Raw genomic sequence first — 13,720 nt, 5'->3', positions numbered from 1 at the left:
GAATATGTATCCTGTGTTGTGCCACAAGATTGTTCCCACATGCAGATCATGTATAGAGGGTTCTTACCCTTACTGAAGTCTGACACAGTTCTCTCCATAAAGTGTCTGCAGGCCGTTCAGTGGGACTGTCTGTTTCCGTGATGTTCAGGCAGCCCTGGCAAACACAGCCAGCGTTTGTAAACACCTGTAGAGATGTATGGTGTCTTTACTGGTACAAAATTAAAACAAGTAATCCTCCAGTAACCAGTAGATGGCACTGGAGATCCAGAAAATCTGAATTGCACTTCTGTGTTTCACAGGAGCATAATGCTGACACAGATGGGGATTTCAGTGGATATAGCGGTGGTCGTCAGATAGCAGTAGCATCGTACATCGATGCGTTTCGTGATCTAAACCGATCACTTAGTCTGGGTTATTGTGATCATTAAATAGGGCAAATTAACCAATCAAAAACCAAGACCCAAAAGCACATTGATTTGTATATTGCCATCTAGTGGTCACAACTAAAATTGGATGTTGTAAATAGACAGATGAATCTGTTTAATTGGATGAGTGGACGTCGATTTGGCGTAAAGGCGATTGCTATTACATTTTAAATAGTCATTTGCAACGCCGTTCACTCATACACCTAATACTTTAATACCAAAAGAAATAAAAAAAGGGGTATTTAGGGCTGGCATTGTTAGCAGGGATACAGATGACATTAGTGTTAAAAGCCTAAAAGCAGATCTGTAAAGCAGTTGCTGAGGTTAATCACCTATTATTACAGAGTGAAAATAAATGGAAGAAATGTAACACAGCAGACAGTATTGAGGTTATTGTATATTGTATACTATCATGCAGTGTATAGATGGATATTTGGCACATATTGTCACCCCCCGTGTCAATAGAGCACACAAGGTAACAAAATGTGCTATGTCTGTTAAACAAGGGCCTATAGAGCCATTTATGGCTCTAGGAAGATTTTTAAACTTAATTCAATATTGAGGCCCTTCGGCTGAATGGTCTGGAGGCGAAAAATCCATAATTTTTCCTTTTTGAGGAGAACCGTGTCATAGTCTCCTCTCCGTTCTGGGAGGTCAAGGACATAAAATCCCTTGACAGTCAATCCGGATTTTTTGCCCTGATGAAATTGTATGAAATGTTGAGCTATAGGTGTATCCTCCTTTAATCTAATACTTTTGAGGTGTTCCCCGAATCTTACTCTTAACTGGCGTTTAGTTTTTCCTACATAAAGTTTGTGGCAGGGACATTCCAGAATGTAGAGGACCCAGGCGGTGGTGCAGTTTATGAAGGATCTAATTTCAAATGTTTGTCTCGACTGAGTCTCTAAATGTTTTAGAGCGATCCACATATTTGCATGTGTTACAATGACCACATGCAAACATGCCAGTTACCCGGGGCATGTTAGTGAGCCAACTTCAGGAACATGCCTAAATTCAGATTGAACTATGTCAACCTGCAGGTTTCTCGCTCTTTTGGCAGTGATGGAGGGTTTATCCCCCACTATAGAAAATCAAACAAAAAACAATAAAATCAAGCGCTCACCAAAATGAGATGTAAAGGATAAAAATACACGTTTAAGAATGGGGGGGGGGGGGGATAGCTGAAAAAATGAAAAAATGGATATAGGGAGTGGGGAAGAAGTCAATTTCAGCTGTCCATGAGAGAATTATTAAAAATGTAATGTAAAAATTATTATTGTGATACAAGTTCAGTCCATAGGGAGTTCATGGAGCAGTAGCACAAATTAATATGTATATATTCTATATACTCTTGCTTGGAGGGCTGCCAGCTGCCAAGAAGAAGCAATTCTGAAACAACAACAAAAGAACAAAAAGCGGCGCCCTCTAAGCGTAGTATAGAGTTTAATAGAAAACACAAACAACAATAATTCTTATGAGGGGTTACTCACAAGACTGCAGGGGGTACAGGCAATAAAAATACTGGTGTCATCTGTGGCTGGTGTCCGGAGTACATGAACTCTGCTATGTTGGTCTTATCGCAGGCTTCAGGCAATCAGCGTGATGGATTATCCACAGGGTAGGGGCCGGGTGCGGCGTCTCTTCGTCAGGCTCTATGAGGGCCATCTTGGATGAGGGACAGAAGAACAGCTCAAACGGAGCTGATAGGTTGATGCTAAATTACCCGGAAATCGACTTAACAAAGCCAAAAGACAATAACAAATAAGGAAATACATTCTGACGAATCTCACAAGGGACTGGTCATTGTTTAAAGGAAAGAGGGAAAGGAACTACAATTATAAATCAATAATTATTATTATTATTACACAATTATTGCGCAACTAATAGAATGTATATGTATGGGAATTGTAATGTTAAAACAAGAAGCAATTAATATGAGGCCCGGTACACACGAGCAAACATGTACGATGAAACCGGTCCGTCGGACCGTTTTCACCGTACATGCCTGCCAGAGGGCTTCTGTACGATGGTTGTACTAACCATCGTACAGAAGTCCGCGTGTAAACAATACGCGGGGCGTGTCCGCGTCGTCGCCGCGACGATGACGCAGCGATGACGCGGCGACGTGGGCGGGCCTGCCATTTAAAGGCTTCCACGCATGCGTCAAAGTCATTCGACGCATGCGAGGGACGGCGGGCGCTCGGACATGTACGGTAGGTCTGTACTGACGACCGTACATGTCCGAGCGGGCAGGATTCCAGCGGACGGTTTTAAAACACGTCCAGGAATATTTGTCTGCTGGGAAAAGGCACGGCGGGCAAATGTTTGCTGGAATTCGGCCCGCTCGCGCCTACACACGACCGAACATGTATGCTGAAACTGGCCTGCGGACCAGTTTCAGCATACATGTTTGGTCGTGTGTACAGGGCCTGAGACTAACAGAGTCTTTTTGTTAATGATAAAATCAAGAAAAAAGATTATATTAAAATTGAAAAAATTTGATTAAAAGGATTGATATTCTTATTAGACAGTTGTTCCAACACTAGTTTTTAGGGGATCAGTGTTTGGGGTAGACTACTATTGAGTAGATTTACGCTAAGAACAAAGTTATCCATTCAGTGGGTGCAAAGTGAGATGGATATAGAACGTGCGCAGCGGGCATACACCTCTGCGCATAAGTGTGCGCACCTATATAGAGGCACAAAGAGATGCGCGCACGCACACAAATCACACTGATGGATATATATGGCTTGATTATCAATATGTATGGTACACGGAAAAATGTGGAAATTAATGAAATATGTACAGTAGTCTAGAATCTAGAAGAGAAAGAAATACTATAATCCAGACCGGGTTTTGAGGAATTATTAAATCAGAATAAGATCATATTTCAATCAAAAATTACAGTAAAATATTAAATTGCAGTAAAATACTACAATAAAATATTACATTATTAAAATATTACAATATAAAAATATATTATTATAAAAAAAGAGAGATATCATAATACTGTAAAATATTGATCTCTAGGCCCTCGTTAAGGCCTCGGGGCGATAAACAATCTAAGACCAACATAGCAGAGTTCATGTACTCCGGACGCCAGCCACAGATGACACCAGTATTTTTATTGCCTGTACCCCCTGCAGTCTTGTGAGTAACCCCTCATAAGAATTACAGTATTGTTGTTTGTGTTTTCTATTAAACTCTATACTACGCTTAGAGGGCGCCGCTTTTTGTTCTTTTATCCCCCACTATGCCTTTGAGAGTCTTGCATCGGGTCAGAATATGCCAGTGCTGGGACAGGACTGACCTAACTTTTTGCCACTGAGTCTCATATGGGATAATGAACCTCACTGGTCCCATCAGGTAACGCCCTAGGGGACATGTATCAATGCAAAAAAAAAAAGGAGCAGTGATTTTAATGATGTTTAAAGTGAAACAATAAAAATGAAATATTCCTTTAAATATCAGGCCTGGGGGTCACCTTAGTCTGCCTGTAAAGTGGTGCATATGTACAATTTATAGAACATGCTGCATCAATAATGACATTTCTAAAGAAAAAAAAAAAATGTAAACTTGCCAGAGGTTGTAATGTATTGCTGGCTCCCAGGAATATAAATGAAAAATCTATGAAAAAAATGTCACGGGGTCCCCCCAGTTCATACCAGGTCCTTGGGGTCTATTATGGATTTTAAGGGGAACTCCAGACCAAAAAAAAAAAGAAATGGCATGGGGTCCACCCAAAATCCATACCAGACCCTTATCCGAGCATGCAGCCTGGCAGGTCAGGATAGGGGGGAAAGAGTGAGCGCCCCCTCCTGAACAATACCAGGCCACATGCCCTCAACATGGGGGTAGGTGCTTTGGGGCAGGGGGAGCTCTGCACACTCCTACCCCAAAGCACCTTGTCCCCATGTTGATGGGGACAAGGACCTCTTCCCAACAACCCTATCCATTGGTTGTCAGGGTCTGCGGATGGGGGGCTTATCAGAATCTGGAAGCCCTCTTTAACAAAGGGGCCCCCATATCCTGCCCCCCCACCTATGTGAATGGGTAGGGGTACATTGACATATTTATTTGTAAAGAAAAATTGACAACATTTATCATTTTCTTTCCACTTCGCAATTATATCCTGATAAAATACATTTACATTTTTGGTTGTAACATAACAAAATGTGGAAAAATTCAAGGGGTATGATTACTTTTTCAAGGAACTGTATTTGCCTTTATTAAATCAACCTTTTTTTTTTTTTGCTGTCATGACCTGGATAAGACAATTCAGCCTCTCTGTCTGTCTTGGTGACTATGGTTACCAGGACCAAATTAAGCCATAAAACCCAAGAGCAATAATTTGAAGAAACCACTAATACACTTTAATATCTTGTTTATGCACATTTTACATATGTATAAATGAAAGTATGTGCAGGATGTGTGTGTTTGTAACCATATACTGTATAGTCTCTGTTTTCCTATAATTTTAAATAAAAAATACAGGTAGGGTAAAAATCGTCAGCTTTCACTTGATTTTGTGTGTTGTTCATATAGATAAAGCAGAGTACTGCTCTCATGAGTATGACATACATCATACACTGAGCCTCTTATAAGAGGTCACACAACAGTATATAGAACACAGTGGTATTTGAATCTTAGGTAAATCACAATAAAGATGGCCTCATTTAGTTCTTCTGTGCGAAAAGTTAATCTGTTTGGTGAAATTAGATGACAATATTAATGAACATACTTTCGATGCCCAGGGTTACATGGTTTTATTGGAAAGCCTAGTTCCTACAAAAGAACGAAAACCCTTGCAAAACATGGTCCAAGTTGGTTATGTTAGGGGAAAACATGTTTCCTGACCCTTAAAGGCAAATGAATTGATCAACGTTCAACCATGTGTTTTCGGAAATACAGAAACATTTTTGTACATTGTTCCGTCTGCAAAGTATTTAACCCTTTTTTTTAAGTATTTACTGTTCATGTTCCAATCAGTTCATGTTCCACCATTTCCAGGTCTTACAATAAGGAATATGTCTGAAGTTTATCCTTATTCCATAATACCCTGATGTGCTTGGTATATTCCGTAGGTGAAACTGTTTCACATTAATTTATTATTTGACTTCTGTATATAATTACGCAGGACTATCATACCCCCTTCCTTAATCACCCCTTCTCAGTGGGGAATATATTCAGTTTAAATTTATTATAGTTCATAATGGGGTTCTTCATTTTTCTTTTTTTAAATTGTTGTTTTTCCCCTTTGATAGCTTATCTGTGCATACCTGTCAAAGCAGAGAGATCAGCAGACCCTCAAATCAAAGAAGTCCAAATTCTGCGGTAGCATAGGCTCTGTGTGTTTCCTGGTCATCTGGCAGAGTGACAGTCCTACGTTTAATATTGTAGAGATGCCATTGGCCTTCTAAGGAAGTAATAAAATGCCAAGCTCAGGGTAATAAGCAGGGAGTTTTTGTTTTTGCAAAACATAGGGTTGGTGCTAAAGCCAAAAGTAAAATGTTGATCTTATCAGACTAGTCTTTTTTTCAGTGGGCATATGATAAACTCCAGTTCAGTTTTACTTTTTTTTTCTTTCATATTGGTGCTTCATCTGAACTTTATTTTAGATTTTTTTTTCATCACTCCCTGATCTTTATGATTCTTCTATGCAAGAGTGCATGGGCAGGGAGGGGTTGGAAAATGTTCCCTAGACTCATTACAGTTGGCTGGGAATACAAATAATTGCAATCAGGGGCCCCTGCAGGTGGTTTGCTGCACAGGAAACCAAATATTCTAGCTATGAGGATCCAGCAAATACGGGATACTTGCAGCCTTCTGGAATGCTTTATTCTCCTAGTTTTTATTTTAAAAAGCCAACAAAAATAAAACAAGAAAATATCAGAACAAGCTCAGACAATAACAATTTCACATGTACTTTACAAAACTAGTTTTCACTATGCATGGGGGTAAATTATTTATTTATAATTATCATACTTATTTTTGTGAAATCTATACAAGAACTTTAAAAAATGTTCCACATAGGTATCAAATGCTTGTTAAGTCTATGGGTAGGGGAATAGCCATGATGTTTCCCTTATTCCTCACTCTGGAAAGCTGTGGCACTTTGACAACATCAGTCCTGCATTGTATGTGAGCACAGCAAGGACCTGTCCACAACCTAAAGCATCAGAAGATTGCAGCACTGGAATCCTGCAAGTACTAGGGAAAGTATTACAGCTTATTCCTCTATCCATAGACTTAAAATTCTACTAAACCCATAACAGTAAAATCAGTCTGTATATGCAGTAAAGCATGCTTGTTAAACTCACTGTAGAACCAAAGGTGTTAAAGCTCTGTGTTGTGTAAAATGTCTGAAAAATATATATTTTTTTCAAAATTGTTGCTCTTTTTTTGTTTAATAGCGCAAAAAAAAAAAAAACACAGAGGTGATCATTTACCACCAAAGGAAATCTCTATTTGTGGGAAAAAAATACGTCAATTTTGTTTGGGTGCAACATCGCACGACCATGCAATTGTCAGTTAAAGCGACGCAGTGCCGAATCGCAAAAAATGGCCCTGTCATTGGGCAGCCAATTCTTCCGGGGCTGAAGTGGTTAAATAGAAATATTTGATTTGAGCATTGTGAGGGTCTTATGGATTTGATACATTTAAGTATTTTCTGAAGATATATAATCAAGCAACTGTTTCTACTAACAGAGAATACATTTATCACTGCGGGCGACTGCATGGGGGTGTTGTGGGACTATTTATGCAGTGCTGTATATTGCAGATAAGAAGCAATCAAAGTGAAAGGTTTGGAAGCCATTATGACTTGCATAACATAAGGTCAGAAACATGACAATGCACCTTTAGATCCAGGGGCAATATATGAAGACTTTATTATATATTTATCCTTCACAATATAAACGTGCCCAAACAGATTTTTATAAACAATGTGTAAAATCTTATTGTTGTACTATTTTTACTTCTATTATAAATAATAAAAATATAATGAAATGTGCATTGTGAGTGAATATTATGGCAATATGGTTTACCTTGTGAATCTTTTAGTACAGTTATCCATTAAAATACCTCTGCAACTCCTCAGTCTTTCATTTACCTGCGATTCCTAATCCGAGATGTTTGCTGTAAGACACGCAGTTGCTGCAGCAGAGGTCTCCTAGTCAGGCATTTTTTTCTCCACACACGCGGAAGAATTTTCTTTTATCTCTATGGAATGCCTAACAGACGACTTCTCTAGAGAAATAAGGGTTCTTCCATTCATGCATGGAAGAAGAAGAAGAAGAAGAAGCCAGTTTGGTGATTTCTGCAACTGTACCCAGTGGGAGCCAAGATGTCTGGGGAGCAAAAAATGAAAATATAAAATTGTTGGGAGTGTTGAATAAAAAGGGTGTTATTTAAAGGATGACTGTACTAAACGTACAGTTATCCTTTATTGATTATAACAGAATAAAACTTTTATTCCACTCTTTAAAAGAAGAACATATAAGAAACAATCAAAACAGATTCCTGTATTATTGGAGAAAATCCTTAACCCTGTGACTCATTAACCCAGAACAAGTTTGTATTGGGCAAAAGAAAGCAAAGCAAAAGGGTGCATACTTTTTCCAGGTCAGTGACACATAAAATACTAATGCAACTGGATTAGCATGGAAGTCAAGCAACTTTTTGCACAAAGAGAGGTCAACAATAGATGCATAAATGTTCCATCAGGTCAGAGTTTATTAATGGATAAGTTCACCTTTGTAAAAAAATAATAAATGCACATCTTTTTTGAGGTAAAAAAAATGCAAAGCGTTGCAAAGCCGCAAAGGCTATTGGTACTTGTAGTTTTCATATTCACAGAATGCTGTAAATGAATGATAGGGCTCGATGGGCAGAGCCTCGTATGTCTGTGTTTTGTTTAAATTGTGACAGCGAGTGGGGGAGAAGATCCCCTCGTCTCTGTCAAAATGGGGGGTGCGGAGGCTCGTGCATCTGTAACATGTTAAATGCTACACCCTGAATATGGGTGTAACATGTTACAAAAGATGAACTTATTCTTTAAAACCAGAGAGCCAGGCAACTTGCAAGTTAAAGAAAAACTCCAATCTCCAATATTTTTGTGCCCTCTGCTTTAGTGCTTTTTGGCAAACTGTGTTGTTGGGAAATTTTCTCCCCTTTTCCCTTTCCCACTGTGTGCCTCTGAAATTCCACTGAACAGCATTTTTGTAAACACAGTTCCTGTCTGAAAATGCCCAGTGTCCTACAAGACTGATTTAAGCTGGCCATACACTGTCAAAATACAGTAGGCATAGAGAGAGATTTCCCCAATCCATGCTTTTCATCCGCAGGCTGAAGAAGAAAAAAAATCCCCCCATCCACGCTATACAGTGTGGATGGATGAACTTCCCGCTGGATATCACAATATCTGAATAAAGACTGCATCTTTTTGGCTGACAGTTTGCCACTTGGCTTCTTCAATTTTTCAAAAAAAGGATATCGGGCAGGAGGCAGCCACTTGGTCACACATTGAGTGATTTTTTATTTGATTTATTAGGAACCAGCTGGAATTTGTACAATCTACAGCTTTATATATAATTTTTTTTGAAAAGCCTATGGCGTGTGAACACACCCAAAAACTCCACCTGGTGCAGAAAAAATGTGCACACACATAAAGAGTGTTCACAAAAACGTGCAGGCGGGTGCAACGTCAAGTGGTCCTCCTGTGAAGAGGGACCCAAACCCTGATCCCCGGGGCATTAGGCTCCAGACGGGGACTGAGGTACTGTGGTCCAAGCAACCGAAGCCAACACGGACCCAACTTCCTCGGAGGGACTGCCGAAACAGAACCCTCCCAGTACTAGGTGGGGCTCCCCGAAGGGAGACCCCATGAGAGCAGGCGAACTAAGCCAGAAGGCCATGTCCACCTACTCCCAATTTGTTCAGGGCTGGCCCGAGGACCGGCACCCTAATAATCTCACAGTGAACAAAACGTGCACAAACAAAAATAAGACAAAAACATGACAAACATAGGCTTAAATAAAAGAAAGTGGGGGAAAGGGATAGTGAAGAGGAGAGTCAAAGAAGTGGTCATTGTGATCAGGAATAAAAAATTCCTCCGGTCCTAGCCAAAAGGCCCGGCCCAGGAGGCAGGTGCTAAAAAAAGCGTGTATCTGGTGCAGTGACCGTGGTATCTTAAATCAATGTGTCCCTCACACACAGTGATCTTCAGATACCCCTGGACTGCCACTCCAGGGGCACATGCACCATAGGCTTTTCGTTCCATATCCGACCCCCCGACCGGCCAGTACAGCCCTCCACCCCTGCCAGCCAACCCGGCGGATTTGCATGGTCCTACCCCGTCCCACCACATGGCATTACCAGCTCCTCCTACCGGATCGCTGACAGAGATACCACTTACACCAGCCAGCCAGAAGGCCAGACTAGAACTCGGCAAAAAGACCAAGACCAAGCGCAGCACCCATCCTCACCAGGAGCACCCTTCCAGATGGCTCAGACTCAACCATGGGCCGGCCCCCAGTAACTGTCAGGTAGCATAGCGTAGTCGCTGCTGAAACCATCCTTCCAGGTGCAATGACGTCTTTGGATTGCATCCACCCTCCCATGTAGAAGGTGCTTCAGCGCTCTGCAGACAACTGATAAGAACAGTTACCACACTCAATCCTAGCCAAAAGGCCGAGAAGCGACAGGGAAGACACCACGATCAGCACGGCCAGAGTGTAATGGCCGACCCTCGCCCTGGGAGAACCACCTTCATGATCATGGTGTCTCCCCTGCCAAGTCAGAGCTGAGCGGAGGAGAAGAGTTGAAGTGCGGGGGACTATGTCACATTTTCCTGGAGAGCACCACTGAGCAAAGCCCCAGCTACCTCCCATTCCCACACAGCGCCTCTCCTCGGCACCCCGGACGGATCCTCTCCGCACACCCGCCGTCAGGTGCGGCACCCACCTGGGCAACACAAGCAGCCGGAGCAACGTGCATGGAAGCCTGAGCTGGGCGGCGAGAGCGAGGCTGAGGGGCGGGGCCCAGACACTACACACAAGCACTTTAAGTGCCAGTATTTGTGGACATTTAGGTGGAGGCCAAAGAGAGAGGATCAGTATACAATCAAGATCACTGACTGGATCGTACGAACTCGCCGTTCGTAGGAGATAGGCCCACTGCTCACGGCCTCCATGTGAGTGCATGCGCATGTGATTTATCATTTTCCAGATCTTGTTTCCAGTACTACGCCATATTTTCCTCTTTTTCTTTTTCTTCCAATATGGTCATTTAATGTGGAGACTACACCTAGCCTTTTATCCTGCCGGATCTTTGAGTATATCCTAAGTGGTATCTAGGCTGTCCGTGCTATGGCCTTGAGGTGAGCATTCTATACCACTAGATGTGTGTGCACCGAAGCTTGCTCTTCCCTGAAACACTGGATTCTTTGGTTTTTCACCACACTATTGCTCACAGCTATCGAGAACTGCACTTTTAAATATTTTTTGGGATGTGAGACTTTCACTTGTATTTGACTCCACTGGATTTTTACACTTTATTATTTGTTGGGATCACTAACTTTTTGGTCTTACAGTACCAATCTTGGACATTTATTTTGAATACTGTGTGTACCCTATTTTATTTCTGTGTTTATTTATTTTTCCAGTATGGATTCTGTTGCACATTGTTAACCTTTCTCAGATCACCCACCTCCACAGTTCAGATTGGACACTGCTTGTAGGGATCACCCCGCCCATTTGGTGGGATTTATTGATTACTGTTTTTTGTTTTGTTTTTTGGTTTATCCCTCCACACCCACACAGCGCAGTCACTATTGCTTATTTCATTTCAATATTGGAATTAGTGTTTTCCTATAATGCTTATTTGAGTCTTGTAGACCATGAAATAAACACATTTGAGGAGTGTAAACCATCTTTTATCCAGTTATCTCTTCTTTGTATTTCAACATTTCCTGCAAATATTCCTTTATTTTTGGGCAATCCCACCAGATGTGTATCGTTGTACCCCTTTGTTTGCATTCCCTCCAACACTGTGGGGATTACTGAATTTTATCTGGAGTCAAATACCATTTTGCGAGGAGCTTATAGTTCATTTCTATTGTTTTTATATCTGTTGTGTGGTTGTGTAATGATCCTATCATTCTCTTGACTTGTTGTTCTTCTAATTTTGTTCACATTTCTTTTTCCCAATTTACTATGTAGGAGTGTATCTCTTTTGATATCCTATGTTTCAATGAGGTTTGTATACAGCACACTGTTATAATACTGAACACTATTATAATTCATATATGAATAAATATCATTCTAAGATATAAAGAACTAGGTGATAGATGCAGATGATATGTGGAGTTTTATTTAAAAAAAAAATAAGCTGCATAAAGAAGCAGATAGACTTAGGAGTGACATCACTGTAATTGAAACATAAAGGTTTTATTTAAAAATGAAATTAGCATGTTGATGAGGGAGGAACCAGGAAAGGCAACATACAGTACAAGCTGATTAAACTTCAGCTTTATTAAGCCTTGAATTTTCATTTGTTTTCTAGAATGTACCTTTAAGCCTATGACCAATCTGTAGGCCTTATTTCACAAAACAGGATAAGAACAATAGTGATCATCAATTATCTGTTAACTGATTTGACTACAGTAGCTGCAAAGTTATTGCATTACAGCATGTTACCTATCATTATTGCCTTACTGAAAAAGAACATGTTTATATATACTTATAGGGGTCCAATTGCAAAAGCATTGATGGTTTGATTGCATTTCTCTTCAAAAATAATCAGAATACGGATATATATTATCGGGGAATACCTTATAAGCAATTACTTTCAATAGCTTATTTTATAAAGCTTCAAAATACACACAGTCTTAAGACATTGTGAATCTCAGGGTTTCAGTTAAGCTTGTAGTACAAATGTGCTCTGTTGCTCTGCTTTCTATACATCATACAAAAGGTGTCAGATTCTTGGGGAATGATTCAGCCTCACTAATAAATTAAAACAAAAACGTTGACACTCCATGGTACTATCTTATTAATATAAATTAGATTATCTATAATGAAGAACTTGATGATCCTGAATGTAATGAATTCCACAATTTTCAGATTAAATAGGTAGAAAGACTGAAACCATTTTTTTCCTTTTACATTTTATATGTTTAACCGCTTGCCGACCCGCCGCTGTCATTATATGGCGGCAAGTCGGCTCGTTCACCCGCGGACTGTCATAGCTGTATGTCGGTCCCTTTAAGCGGGATAGTGGGCGTGCGCACGCCCACTGCACAGCGGGGGTGCCTATGCTCGTGACCGGCGGTCGCTATCGCAGGCACGAGAGGCAAAACAGTGACGTGTGTGTGTAAACACACACATTCCTGTTCTGAGAGGAGAGGAGAGAGAGATTGTAAGTTCCTACAAGCTGGGAACCACGATCTGTCATCTCCTATCATCCATTCTGGATGATGGTACGATTTTTAAAGTGTTTATTGATTTTTACCTTCAGAGGTTGTATTTCACATCATCTCCTATAGTGAGTCCCCTCCCCCCACAGTTAGAACACACATTAGAGAACACTGTTAACCCCTTGATCGCCCCCTAGTGTTAACCCCTTGCCTGCCAGTGACACTTATACAGTAATCAGAGCATTTTTATAGCACTAAAATTGCAGATCGCCACTATTACTAGTAAAACAAATGCCATAAATCTATTCCCTATTTTTTAGACTATACATTTTGCGCAAACCAATCAATATACGCTTTTTGCAATTTTTTTTTTTTTTTTATTACCAAAAATTTGTAGAAGTATACATAATGGCCTAAACTGAGGAAAACATTAGCTTTTTAAAAAAATAAAATAAAATGGGGCTATTTATTACAGCAAAAACAAACATCAAAATATTGTGTTGTTTTTTTTTTTCTAAATTGACACTCTTCTTTTGTTTATAGCGCAAAAAATTAAAACCACAGAGGTGATCAAATACCAACAAAAGAAAGCTCTATTTGTGAGAAAGAAAGGACACCAATTTTGTTTGGGTACAACATCGCACGACGTGCAATTGTCAGTTAAAGCAACGCAGTGCTGAATGGCAAAAAATGCTCTGGTCATTGAGCAGCCAATTCTTCCGGGGCCAAAGTGGTTAAGCTGTTTATGGATATTTGTCTACTTAGGATTATAATTATTATTATAAGGAATTTGCAGTGCAATTTTCACTGTGAATGTTTGCTGCACACTGTATGTATTTTACAGAAACTGCCTATCAATGAGAATTTGTCCTTTGCACTT

The 13,720-nt window shown here is 40.3% G+C and overlaps 1 pseudogene; it reads right to left on the bottom strand.

Moving 5' to 3' along the window:
• Positions 1-10,073: 10,073 nt before the first annotated feature.
• LOC120929899 lies at positions 10,074-10,228 on the bottom strand (annotated as a pseudogene).
• Positions 10,229-13,720: the final 3,492 nt, after the last annotated feature.

Source organism: Rana temporaria, chromosome 2 (assembly GCF_905171775.1).
Source record: "Rana temporaria chromosome 2, aRanTem1.1, whole genome shotgun sequence".
Classification (NCBI taxonomy): Eukaryota; Metazoa; Chordata; class Amphibia; order Anura; family Ranidae; genus Rana; species Rana temporaria.
The sequence above is the reverse complement of the archived record's forward strand: the minus strand, read 5'-3'. Positions and strand labels throughout refer to the sequence as shown.